Source organism: Manduca sexta, chromosome 14, assembly GCF_014839805.1.
Source record: "Manduca sexta isolate Smith_Timp_Sample1 chromosome 14, JHU_Msex_v1.0, whole genome shotgun sequence".
NCBI lineage: Eukaryota > Metazoa > Arthropoda > Insecta > Lepidoptera > Sphingidae > Manduca > Manduca sexta.
Genome location: NC_051128.1, coordinates 12,629,827 through 12,644,079, shown reverse-complemented (window position 1 = coordinate 12,644,079; position 14,253 = coordinate 12,629,827). Strand labels below are relative to the sequence as shown.

Genomic DNA, 14,253 nt, shown 5'->3' with positions numbered 1-14,253 from the left:
ATTCAATGCTTGAATAGTTCGGAAACTGCGCGTGCGTTGTTTTCCAACTACACACGGAGGAGTCACAGTGCCGTCGCGCCGGATCGATAAGGTTAGGTTGGCAATAGAATTTTCATTTTTAAAAAAGAACTCTACTCGTTAACAGACATTTTAAAAACACAGAAAAAGGATTTTTAATTCAATTAATAATAATGCAGAAGATAAGTGATGAAGTGTAATATGGTTATGAACACAGTGTAAAATATAATGTGCAACAAAAACGGTGTGTGATCGCGCGCTCGGCCCGTCAGTCGGCACACCGCCCGGGCGGGCGCCACACGACCGGGATCTGCGCAAGCGACGAGCGGTGACGCGAACAAATATAATTTCAGTGAAATAAACACGCATCGGACAACCGCTGTAACATGCGAGCGCAAGATTCTGGTAAGTACACCAGCCTCGCACTTCACTCGTTATAAAACTCGTGACACTGCGGCACATCGACACCAAAGGCATTTCCTTACGTCTATATATAGTTAGTATATTTTCGGACGCTGCAACTAACGTGTTTCATGCTGCGCTTTACGGCATTTCCACGGCGTTTCCCGCCTGATGGTTAATAGTTTCGATTAACGCAACGAGACGATGTGCCGAAAACAACAGCTCGAATGTGATCATTAAAATAACCGTATAAGAATTGAAAGTGCATGTTGCTGCACATCGGCGGACCGCGCCTAAAGCGCACGCTGATGATTTCTATCTGCTAATTAGTTTTGTACACGATAAAAAATAGATTTTTCTTATGTGTTGCCGTTGATAGAGGCCGCCGACGGCGTTGTGGCCTAAATACTTGTTACACTATATGTGAGAATCAATGTCTGCGCTGGAACTTACTACGTCCTCATTCTTTTAATCTCATTTAATGGTAGAATGTTGAGATTTTTGTACTAGCTTTGGCGCTCAACTTTCATTGTTAGATGCTGTGATTGTATGAAACATACCCATTGTGTAGAATAAAATGTGCCCGCTGCCGGTCGATGAATATCTGCGAACGTTTGTTTTTTGCTGTCCGTACAAGCTCAGTTTTGGCGGTATTTATGAAACTAGCGTCAAAGCAGTTTTCTTTAATGTTAGTGATAATCTTTACAATATTACAAGTAATATACTTGTGAAGTAAACCCATTTTTTGTTACTCCTTTAGAACTTCAGTTTTTTTGTAGATGGATGATTGTTTTTTGCGCGCTATCTGTTAGTCATAATAGGTACTTACCTATTTGTTGTTACTTGTCTTGCCAATATTAAAATGCGTTTTTTAATATTGACACTTAATTTCGTGTAGTTGATGATTAGATTTCCAAGGGTCTAATCTAGGTTCTGGTCTACACAACCAACAACTATTTCTGCGATATTTTTTGTTTATTTTCAAATCAAAATATAACATATCTAAGTGAATCATGGCTAGGTTATTTTATTATAACCAGAGAGCCCCATTTCAAAGATGTATATTAAAAATACTCGTATATACAATAGAAGTTCGGAGTATATTAACATTATTCTCAGAAATAAAAAACAAAAGTGTGTGTAGACAAGTTATTGTTTTTTATTGCTGTAGAGTTTAAGTATTATAAGGAAAGTGATCTTTAAATTACCATTGCCGGTGAGCGAATAATCCTAGCAATGCGACACTGCGTATTAATAAATAGTTAACAAATTCATTGGATATTTAATTACTGATAATTTATTGGATATTAATTACTGCTAGTTATATTTAAAAAGATATACAATATTGTGTTTTTTCTCATTTATTAATACGTATTTTTATGCTGCATGTTATCTTGTGAAAGTCGTTAAAGGATAACTTACTTATACCTAAGCCGAGTTACGTGAAAAATAATTGAAGAAAGTTTCGCGCCTCGCGGTATTGCGTTGCTTTTGCTGGATACGGTTGTCAAACACCAAACGTTATCACGCTGGAAACTAAATGTGAAAACATTGCATTTATGAACGTTTAATTAATTTCGATGAAACTACAGCGGTTTATGTTCCATATTTAAAAAAATACTATAGAACAATTAGGGACTAAACTAAAGTTTTCTATAATGATTTAAGCTAATGTAAAACAATATATATGGAAATGAGATATTCTAGCACTGTTTTATAAAAAAAAATAATTAATAATTAAATAGTTATATAAAAATAATACACAAATAATATAGGTAAAAATAGAGAATTAATTATATCAGTGTGAACTATGCAGTGTTAGTGACGTAATAAGAAATTTATATTGGACTAACTAAGCGTATTCCTAATTAAATCCATTTAAAGATCTACAATATAATTATAAAGTCCTAGAAAACTGCGGATTTAATATCAGCAGTACAGCTTCTATTTATTTATTTCCGCGCAATAACTGCAAATTCAAATGTAACTCCTCATCGGAGTAGGTATAGTCTTCGTAGAGATGCAACAAGTGCAACCACAATAACGATTCCTTGCGTAGAAACCGCGAGGAATCGACGCGGTTTGTCATAACCTATAAAGAACAGGTCCAATGTAGTGGCAGTAGAGTCAGAATGAAAATCTGACCATAATAATCTGTGATATGGCTGACTATGAAGTGATTTATTAATTTTAACTATAAAATCTAAGTAACACGCAAACGAATCATCAGTACGTAAAGCAAACTTATTACGTTCGTAACTAAGTCTAATTAAAAAATATTTACAAGTGAATATTTTTTAATTAACGCTCGCGTTGGCGTTTCTAAACCTAGTGTTAGCGCGTTTCAGTTAGGTAATAGTGCTAACTGCTAAACGTTGTTAAGAAAGCATTAAGTGAAACTTAATATTGGTGGACAAAATGAGAGATCTTCTTTTCCATTGTATTGTAATGCTCTTTGTCTCTTCCAGTTTTTTATATTTATAATATATATTATTATGTTATAGGTGTATTCTTCGAAAACTTCTTTGTGTTCTTCCATATATATGACGCGGGAAGATAATATTTTGACATGTCTAATTTTAATGTTATTGATATTGTGTATTTTCCATATTTACGAATATGTTTTGAAGAACCATAATGGGAACAAACGACAAATAGATTTTAAGAAATTTTCTATCTTTAAAGTAAAGCCTTTTTGCATAGCCTGGGAGTCAATGAAATACATGTATAAAATCTCTTAAAAAATAGGTAAGTGGATAATTTTTCTACAAATTAATCCGAAAAACTCTACCTTCCTTCTAGATTCAAGTATAAACTCAATATTCATCAATTGTTGTGTGCAACATAACATTACCTATATACTGCTAACCAATTTTGGAGTCGGTGCCTAATAATAATTAAACATAGTTTTCGTAAATTTGTTCATGTATTTATCCAGTTTAACTAGCTGATTTAATAACTAATGTTTAAAATACGGAGTCCAAAATTGCTAACTAGTAGGGTCATGGTTATGTTCAATTATATTTTGTTTTTTTAATGGTTTTTGAAGGCGGTATAAGTTTTTGTTAAAAAGTTTTTATAACCTAAAAATTTCGTTTAAAACCACCCAGGCATCTTAAGTTTATCTCGGCAAGACAGCAGCGCCGCAGTCTGCGCGGCTGGCGAGCATATCTCAAATGGTCACAGCCCATTGATTCAGGTCGTTTACCCCTGAAACCGAACCGCGGCCCGCCAAGCGTTGTAACCCGCCGCGCCGTACACACCTATTTATTACTTCACCGTGTGACAAATTCACAATAGATGATCTTGTAAGCTGTTATTAGAGGATGGTAATTGTGGTGTAAGATTGATTAGAGCGGTCTTTTTCTACATCTAATTGGGTAGAGTATGTTCCCGAGGTTTCATATCAAGGAATCGCTAATTTTATGGTTAAGGTGGCCATAATTCAATAAGAGCACACATGACTTTACATATTGTAAAGAGTTATTTCTGTTTCCTGAAATTGTGTGGATACTAAATTGTCAAAGTGATTACATGGGTTGTAGAGTCCTTCATTTCTGTTTATTGATGTTTTTATACATAAGTTCGCTTTGTCAAGATTTCCCTTAATGGGACTTAGACACTTTTTCCGCCCTCACACCCGCAACGGCAACTCTTTCAAGCGAGGATCGGCAATGGCACGCCTTTTATGACACAGAGCGATGAAGCTCGGCCAGGCTCAGGGAACATTAATCTCTCTACATCCCGCAACGAAATTAATCAAAGAGAAAGATATGAAGGAGTTGAAAAATTAATTGTACACTTCGTTTCATAGCGAAGTGGGGCACAAAAAATGTACTAAGGAAGCATGATCATGGGAATATATCTACCTGGTTCAATGTGGGTTGATTATTAACCAAAGCATATTGTATTAACAAGTGGTGCATCTTATGCAAGCTATGTTTTTGCAGCCCCGCCCTCGTCCTAATTTTCCCCAGAATAGAATTCTTACTGTGGATTGTTCCGGAACAAAAAGCTTGTATTATGTTAAACCAGATCTAATCAACAGTTCACTTCGAACATAGTATACTTATGTATACATTTTTATTTTCTCCATCTATCGCGTAGATCATGAAGAAAAAAACTTAAAGGCAGTTTTAATTTTATAAGAGTCTAGTCTAATTCCATAAAATAATGAATAATTATAAGATCTGGCAATATTACAGGAAATATTTCAAATGCATTAAATGCCGCGAAAGCAATTTGCCAAATTGAAACTTACAAGGATTGTGCCTGTTCGTGAACAGTTTTTATTACTTCATCACTAAATGCATTCAAGTTTTTATGTAAACTTTATAACCTAGGCATTGGGGTCTAGACACGGAATTCAGTTAACACGTCTTTCAAAGCTAATTTATCGTATGAATCGCTATCGTCACTATAATTTCTATTGTATTGACTTGCTCTAATTAATTTTTTCTACATTTAATTATATTAAGTATATTTATATATTAATGATTATATTAATTATTACTTCATGCTTTTCTGTTCCAAAACGGTGTTATATTATTCTACTTTTTTTTGGATCTTGAAACATTGGTAAAAAACTTTATCTTCGTAAAAATTTATGCGTAGAATATTTTCATTTTAAGAAACGGAATCAAGTTTACGACTATCACGATTTAACACTAATTTCGTAACTTAAAAAAACTTCGTTCCAAAAATGTTATGTTTAGTTCTAAAACACAATTTCCTTTCGAACTGCAATTGATTTCAATTTATCGCAAAGTATAAAATGGGGTGTTGACCGGACGAACAAAATAAGTAGCTAGCATTGTCGGTCGCGGAAAATTGTCTGCGATTGCCTTTCTAACGATATTTTTTATATTCCGTCTAAATACATTGCGGTTTCGAAATGGAGTAACAATACGTTCAGTCTTGCGTGATGTCAAAGCAACATTCATCAAATGGATAACATCTACTACTTTAAGAATTTTCTTCACAATTTTTTTTTACGTTAATAACTGTTTTAGTTTGACATATTTGTTTCCAATTTTAATCTGTAATAGAGATGATATAAGCCACTGTTTATCGGAGGGTGTAAACCTTTCGCATGAATATTGTCACTTTTAATTAACCGATTTCAAAGAAGCAGGAGGTTCTTAATTCGACTGTATTTTTTTAACAAGAAACTTCTCGAACATTGTTTTTCGGAAAATATGAATACAGTAATATTTTGAGACATTCATATTCTTATAAACAATACCTCTAAAATCTACAATTCTACTACAGGAAGTTTTTATATAATTTCAGATACTACGTTGTTGCTTTACAAATGACATGTTTGCAGTACCCCGTTATGTTACCTGGTTTGAGCTTGTCTGAAGCTGGAACAATGGCGGCTCATCGTGTTGTCATTTGCATAGAAAGTACTTTCTCCTCGTTATGATTTAATACTGTTACAGTAGATAGGAGATCTTGCAACATATCGTTTTATTAATTGCTGTATACGCGTTGTTGCAAATTCAATGGTAGAAGAGTCAAGGCATTGTTCATTTGAATATTTTTGAAGAGGAATTCCCATACAGTCCATTCTAACGCATAAAATTTACATTGTTTCGCTCTGCTCTATGACGGAAACCTAAGGGTACACTCATGCTTGCTGCAATCTTTATTAATATATTTTTTATCTTAATTTATTCATTTCCTTGCAGCTTTGCCCGCATAAAAATTCTTTCTCACTACATAAGTCTGTAACTTACAGCATCAGCGCCATCTGTTTAGAAAATTAAATTAAAATTACCTTTATTACCCATATAAGCAAATTGCCGGGATAAAAAGTACTGTTGATCCGGAAAATGTCTATCCTTATGCCAAATATTATCTAAATCTGTTCCGTTGTTCTGGGTTTACTTCCAACAAATATACAAACATTTTCACGAGTTTTGCATTATTATTATAAGTAAGATAAGAATTTATTTTGTAACATAGTAAAAAATCCCATATAGTACATATCACAATCCTAGGGTCCTGTTTTGGGGCTTGCTAACATCTAATAAGGCAAGCCGGCATAATTTCGGCGATCATCCAACGATCTAATGACTGTTTGGTCGACGTTGCATTTGCCGTGGAGGGATAAAAAACGAAACGGAATATTTATTCGTAATTGTCGAATGACGCACGTGTTCTCCCTCTTTATAATTGTCTATCTCATTCTGCCATAGATGTAATGAACTAGATAAAGCAGTCTAAACTAGATAAAATAGTTAGGGCGCCCTATTCCGTCTACGCGGGCGAATCCGTTGTTTGCGACTACGGGCTTTCTAATTAAAGGATAGTTTTGAAAGTCTTGTTGTTAAATAGGGGATGTTTTGACTATTTTACCTATACGGTTATCAAGGCTGTCCTAGGACTAGAGCGCCCGTAATTGCAAAAAGACGGATATACCCCAATAGAAAGAATAGAGCGCCCTGACTATAATTGAAATTTAAAACAACAGTGCAATGATAGAAAGACAACAGTTTGTAAGTGTTCGCCTACATTCCCCGGATTGTTATTAGCCGGTCCAACCGAGCGCAGTGGCAAGGCATTGTGTAGGTGGCAAAAAAGGCAAGAACAGTGGCTGCTGACGCGCCGTTGGCAGGGCTGTCGCGTGTCTCAATAAAATAGGATGTATAACTAAAACGAGACGTATTTAAAAAAAATGTTGGTTTGGTGGAAATGACTGACGAAAAACCCATGCAGATTAGCTGCAGATATTTATTAAGGTCGAAATAGGTGATAATAGTGTGATCAGTCTCAATGCCTATCTAGTGCGGGCGAGGGCAGCCATTCCTTTTTATTAATTCGTTATTGATAAAATAAAGTCTAAAACCAAGGAGACATCTTAAAACAGTCTTCGATAATCTAAATACCAACCAGTGAAACCATATCTGGCAGCCTTGGCTGTTTGCCTTAGTCACTAACAATGCTGCATTTGTTGCACCTGTTTGGTCCAAGTATTAGCATACATTCCAGCATTGAGGTTAAATGACAAGGTTACATTATATAAAAATCTGAGAAAATTAATATTTATGAACATTTTCAGCGCAGTTCACTATAGTAGTTTGATTTGTTACGATGATGCGTTTTTAAACAATCGAAATGCGCCATATTGAATTGCAATTATAAATATGGCGGATGTATGTTTTTAAAGTGTATGAAATGTTCACTGTTAAATAATTACGCGAACGTAATTGTAATTAAAAATGCGCAGTTGGATTTAAAACAGTTATTAGCGTATAATCATTTCGAATTTAGTTATTAACTGATTTCTCTCCAAGAATTTGTTTAAGACATTAGGTTGAATTACTAAATTCACCAAAGACTTATTGTAAGTAGGATTCCTAAAAAGATTATAAAGAAAAGAATACAATACTTGAAGTATTATTTTGAAAATATATTTTCTTTTAAGTTATTTGTCTTTTTTCCATCAAGTAACTTAAATTTCACAACAGTTGGTAGCTATTTATTTTAATAATTTGAAATTCTAAATTATTCGTTGAACTATGAACCTGCTATACGATACACTAGCTTTTGCCCGTGACTCCACTCGCGTGATAACGTTTTCTCGGGCTAAAAAGTAGCCTATAGTACTTAGGAGTAATGTAGCCTCCTATTAGGTGAAATAATTTTCTAAGTTGGTTCAATAGTTCCAAAGACTAGCCCCTACAAACAAAGTTACAAACTTTTACCCTTTATAATATTAAGTAGTACAAATTAGCTAGGAAACAAGAAAATATTACGATACAATTTTCTACAATACTTTTAACTACTTTACCGTATGAACATAATTTCTACAGGAAATGTCGTTCAACAAAACCTTATTGTTCGGCACAATGTGAAAACCTAATGAATACAATAACAGTAAAATAGTTATCTAGTGCAGTGGTCTCCGCACGGTCAATATTTAAATTGTACAGTACTGAGTTAATATGCTGAATCTATTTTCTCTGCAAACAACGCACGTCGTGAATTGATATAAAACAAGGAATTAACAGTTTATATGCACCGCATACCGGGTCTAAATAGGCTGTTTGTAATTTGTATGACAAATATACGTATGTATAAGTTTTGTTTATTTCATCGAAATTGTGTTCAAAATTATGCAGTTTATGGAAAAGTTACTAATGATGATTGTTAAACTTCTAGAACTAAGAAGAAAGAACATTTAATTGCAGAAACAAGTTTCCGCGTCGCCTATTTAAAAAAAAAATAATAATCACATTATAACATTAGGTAGCATAAATAAATCATTGTGTTATTAAGGATAAATATTTTTTCTCCTGCGTCTTATTCAAGCATTATATACAATGACTCATTGAAGGCTTTTATTATAGAAAAAATCTTTGATTCTGAGAAATATGACGACTAGAAATACTTATAACAGTGTACTAAAATATATAAGTACTTACTGGTGTCTCATTATCCTGCGTCCAAACCGAAGGAGCACACCAAATCTAGCTTGAACATTGCTTCCTCATCGCTCAGCATTGAAGGTAAACGTAAGGAAATACGATCATTATTGTATAATGAATTCGTTTCGTCACATAATATGTGACTAAAATAGAGGCTAGTTTTCCGTGGGCGTCCACTATGTTCTTGGTATGTTCTAGGGATATTTATTTCTATTATATCAACTTGGCACACATCGATCCGTTTAATGTGGTAATTATATTTGTACTATACAAACTTTCACTTCAAGTATACGTGATACTTGCCTATATTTTGGAAATTCAACACCCTGCCCTGCTTCACAATGTTCAAGTAAATTACATTATATTTGTCAATTATTGTATAAACAACTAATGTAGATAGTACTCGTTTGATTACCATTTATTTAGAAGCAAAGATTAGAGTGGACAGACGACTTGATATAGGTCGCAGGAACTCGCTGGATGCAGGCCGCAATCGACAGGTCCGTCTGGAAATCTTTGGGGGAGGCCTATGTTCAGCAGTGGACTTTAGGTGGTAGATATAAGATTAGAGTGTCTTTTGTATTTGAGCGGCTTATACATTTAGTCAAAGTTATGAAACAGACTCTTTACTTAAGAAGAAAATATCAGGAAAGCTAGACTTTATTAAATAATTCAAGATCTGGAATCAACAATTCTCTAAACAATGTATTCATATTTTCTTTTGTAGTAGAAAAGCCTATATATCAATAGCAACATCTTATGAGTCAACGGTCTCAAGCATAAAATTAACACCAAGATTAAAAATCAATCTTGATCTTACATTTTTTGTTGCACGCGTGACTCACCTCGGCTCGGCTTGCCGATGGCTACTGCGTAGATTCGTTTATAAATACACGTAACGGAAGTTGTCTTTTTAATTTTAATTCCTATGTTTTGGTGGGATAATTGGAAGCATGGCTCCGATGTTTACAAAATTTTCTAAAAGTGTATACGGGCTTCCTTTTCCTATAAGTTTCTGTCCAAATGTAAGTGCTTTCGCTCGTGTACCGTAGGTGTATAATTCTGTGGATCAGAGCATCTCATAAGATACCGTAGTTATACCAGTAGGCCAGAGAGGTGGAGATGTCTAAATCTTGTCAATAGTACAGGAGAGTTTCATTAGTAGAGGAGAGTTTACAGAAATTATACGGTACATCATTTGTGTTGATGATCATACGACACAAGACATCAGTGACGAAGAGTATATAACCCGATTCTCACTTCCCTTTATGTAGAATTTATGTACGACCTAATTATCAATAGAACGATTTACAGACCGCATTTATGCAAATTAGTACCTTGATGTTGTGTCTAGTTCTCTTTCCGAAAATTTCACCGACACTGCAAGACATGTATCCTGGTATCAGGCCTATTTGAAATTTTCAACTGGTTTTATTGTGCTAGTATTGTCAGTAACGTAAAATCACCTTATGCCATTTTTATGGAAGGTGTGAAGTCTTGAGGTCAATGAAACACGTTCTGTGCAATGTTGTTCTTTATTACTATTGTACGCTTACTTTAGTCGTATAAGTTATATGGGTTTTCTGCTCAGTAAACCCGGAGTCAGGAATTTCTGTCCTGCCGAGGCGTGAATTCCTTGCTTGCACCTCTGCCTACCCCCTCGATTATAAAAGTGACAATGACGAAGGGTGACATTTTCTGAAAGGGCCCCAACACAACATATAAGTACTAATACTACTAATGTGCATGAATGCGGTCTTCAGATCATACTAATGATAATTATATTTTACATAAATTACGAAAGAGAAACCTTCAGGAATCGGGTTTTAAGGGCCCTTCGGTACTGAAAGGTGATGTGTTTATTTTGTTTGTTCTCTACAGATATCTTTAAGTGCTCCATTATTGTGGTGGTTGTCTCATTATAACGCTCCCTGATAGATCGTTTTAGCAGTCTTGTGCAACCTACATTCGGATAATATCCAAAAAGAATTACATTTCGGCACAAAAGACTACACGTCTGAAGTTAGATATAGTCTACGTTTGTAAAAATGGAGTGATAGAAACCGTAGAAAACAGGTAAAATTATTTCATGGAGGTAATAAAGGTCAATCTGCTCGAGGAGTAAAGCGCCATAATATTAAGCCATAAGCTTGACATTATTTTTTATTCGGGCAAGGCAAAGTGACCCCACGGTAACTGATGGTAAGTAGAATGTCGACTGACAAGAGATGATTACCCCTCGGCAGTTGACACAACTATGCCGGCCTGTTGGAACTGGATATACACAGGCTGATCCCGGAACGTGACACTTACGTGGACCACTATGACGGGTTTTAACACTGTGTACGGTAGTCGCTATCTGGGCGGATATAAAATATATTCTACCACCAGATATATATATTTGTATTTCGTTTATCCTTGGCAGTTTGTAGGTCGGCAATGAGGATAAGGTTGCAGTATCAGATGGCAGTATGAGCAATCGACAGATTGTACGTATTTAATATGTTTTTAATTTATTTAGGCGATAAATAGTTTTCGATATAGTATCTAGCTCTTTTAGATTTTATTTTAATACTTTATGTAGACTCCGCCGTCGTTAATCGTTTATTGCAAAAATACACTTACAAAGATTTAATTTTATTAAAAATAAATCAATATATAACTATTACTATGTTTTTTGTGTTATACTTTAGTGTTCTCCCTATGTGTAGTAAGTGGTGACATAGGTCACCCACAGATTCTTAGTACTAGAATTTCCAAGCGTACCCAAACTAGGCATAGCCTGTATCTTTGGTTACCAGCGACAGAGTTAAACTATATTGAATCAAGAGAATGACAGAATGCTAAAACATTTGACGAACTTATGATGCATAAAATAAATAAGAAAAAAATATAATAGTATCATATATAATAATAATAAATTCTTTAATTACTAAATGGAACAAAATTGTAATTCACTTTTTAAATAGTACCTATTTCTATGACTGTAGAGCTCAGGTTATGTTCTGTAGATTCGTAGCCATCAACGCTGCAAAACTTTCGAAACGTCAGGAGTAAAATAAAACTTAAAATCGCAATAAATTCCGATAGCTAGTTTTATTTTGATATTTTAAGTTAACAGTTAACATGATTTTGGATTCATAATGAATTTAAATAATTCCATTACCGTTAATTATGTGATACTTATTTTCTATAAATTGGGAACGAAAAATTATAATCATACGTGTAGAGTAATTACTAACTTCTTTCTTGAAATCCTCCTTTTAAGCGTTAATATATTTAGGTGAACAGGTTTCTTTTGGATGGGCGTGTACCACCTTCGTCTTCATCTACACTTTCCATCAGGTGAGATGGAAGACAAACGCCCATTCCATTGCAACTATATATAAAAAAAAGGTGATAATAAAGTTATTAAATTTAAAAGTTTTACAAGGTAAACGGATGCATGTAAAATATGTCAGTTTCTACTGTATCCTGCTATAAAGTCTAAACTTAGTTGTTTGGAGTGTACAATTTCTAAATTCGGTAACGCTAGGTAGAAATTTTAGCATAGAACCTTGTTATGGACTAAAATATACATAAGCGGCACCTAGTGTTTGATGTGCCTGCAACACCAGGGTTACGTCATTTTTCTATTTTAATTACCTACCTTAAGTTTAATGACGAATTTGAAAATCTCACGATAAAATAACCTAGCGAATACCTCTTTTCTAGATTTAGAAAAGAAATGAATGAAGAATTCTACTAATCGTAGCCCCAACAATTTGAGCTAAGATCTTAGCATATTAGTGAGTTTACGTCACATCACGTCATAGGAAATATATTTGCCGCCGTCGGTGCGACAATCAACTAATGAGATAATAAAGTCTTCCAACAGCTATTCACGCGACATCAGTGGGTGAAACGTCGCATTTTGGCGTCAGTGTGCAATATTTACCGTTACACTGAAAGTTGCAGCTGACACAATTTCATGAGCGCTAGATTTTTTCCAAGTTTGACGATTACGAGCTGTGTTTTTGAGGTTATTTTTGGCAGAATGACTACATACGAGGAACAAGGTTTTGTAGATAGGTATGGGTTCATATTTTAGGCGTAAAAGTAAGAAGATGACTTAAAAACACGTTTTCAATAATATCAGCTTTTCTAAAGAAAAATATAATTTATACGTTTTGGAATTGTTTCACACAACTCAACCTTAGAAATCTGGTCTGTTGACTGATATCAAAATAAATTTAGAACATAATTCACTTTTATTGCATCTAAAAGATACATTTGCGCATTATCATTCTAATTATGAAATAATTTATTCGAACCCATAAAATATAAAACATTATGATTCCGTAAATATTAACTCTGCAGTCTACCAGCAGTTCAAAAAGCTGTTTCCACCGGAGAAGAGCGGGAAAGAAACTCTAGTGTTGCTTTTTTCAAAATTAGTTTAAAGGTATGAAATAGTGCATAAAAATTGCATTCGTTTTTTTTTTTCTAAAGCAGTCTGCTGCTCATTTATTTACTTGCAAAAGAATATTTTTAATTTTCCATACGAGTGCACAACTCTTTTAAGAAACATTTTTCAAAGATCACATCTCTCACAAAAGTTACGTTAATACAATGCCTGTACGTTCCCACAGGATATTAATGAACGATTGATTGAGCCCTGACCTGAGATCGAATGTCATCTAGATTTTAACGAAGTTGATCTATTTACAGAACCTGTAATTTCATTTAAAGGATTTCATAGAATTCCTTTTACAGAGTTTATTTTATTCTTGAATTGCCAAGAAACTGTCATGCAAGGTCAGATGTTTGGAAGAGAAATGGAACGATCGAAGTTCGACGATACACTGACTATATTGTTATAATGACACCTTAATATATACTACAACAACCTATATCAGTCACATTTTCCGTAAACTGGCCGTGAATGCTGCATTAAAGGGGATTTATTTTCTTTAATAAAAAAAAGGTAATTTTAAAAAGTCAGACAGCGAATTCATCAAACACCGAACTCAAACATTCAGAATGTTTCTCGGTATTCATTCTAATCAAACATTTCCAAGGCTAAAGGCAGTCATCCGAGAAGGATTAATCCAACTATCGTACTTTAATCCTCAGCTATTGTCGCCGCAAAAACAATAATACTCATCATTGTTCGACATCCATTATTACGGGTCGATCGATAAATCTCGAACACAACAAAGCCACACGCGCTTATGGACCTAGAACCTATGCGCATTCGCAATGTGATGGTACGTATTCCGATGGCACTACGAATGAAAAAATGTCTTGTGCTCTTTATGATAGAGTCTGTAATGACTCGTGTGTAGGAACCCATACAAATTACGTAAGTGTGTGTCAGCGTAGACATGACACAAGTAAACACAATGATGTCATCGAG

At 34.4% G+C, this 14,253-nt stretch overlaps 1 protein-coding gene across 2 annotated transcripts in view; it reads left to right on the top strand.

Moving 5' to 3' along the window:
* The first annotated feature begins 270 nt into the window (after positions 1 to 270).
* LOC115445263 (CBP80/20-dependent translation initiation factor) overlaps positions 271 to 14,253 on the top strand; it is a 55,662-nt gene continuing 41,679 nt past the window's right edge. For both annotated transcript variants that reach the window (XM_030171478.2, XM_030171477.2), the window contains exon 1: positions 271 to 423. The gene's annotated coding sequence lies outside the window, so the exon portion shown is untranslated. The remainder of the gene's footprint in view (positions 424 to 14,253) is intronic.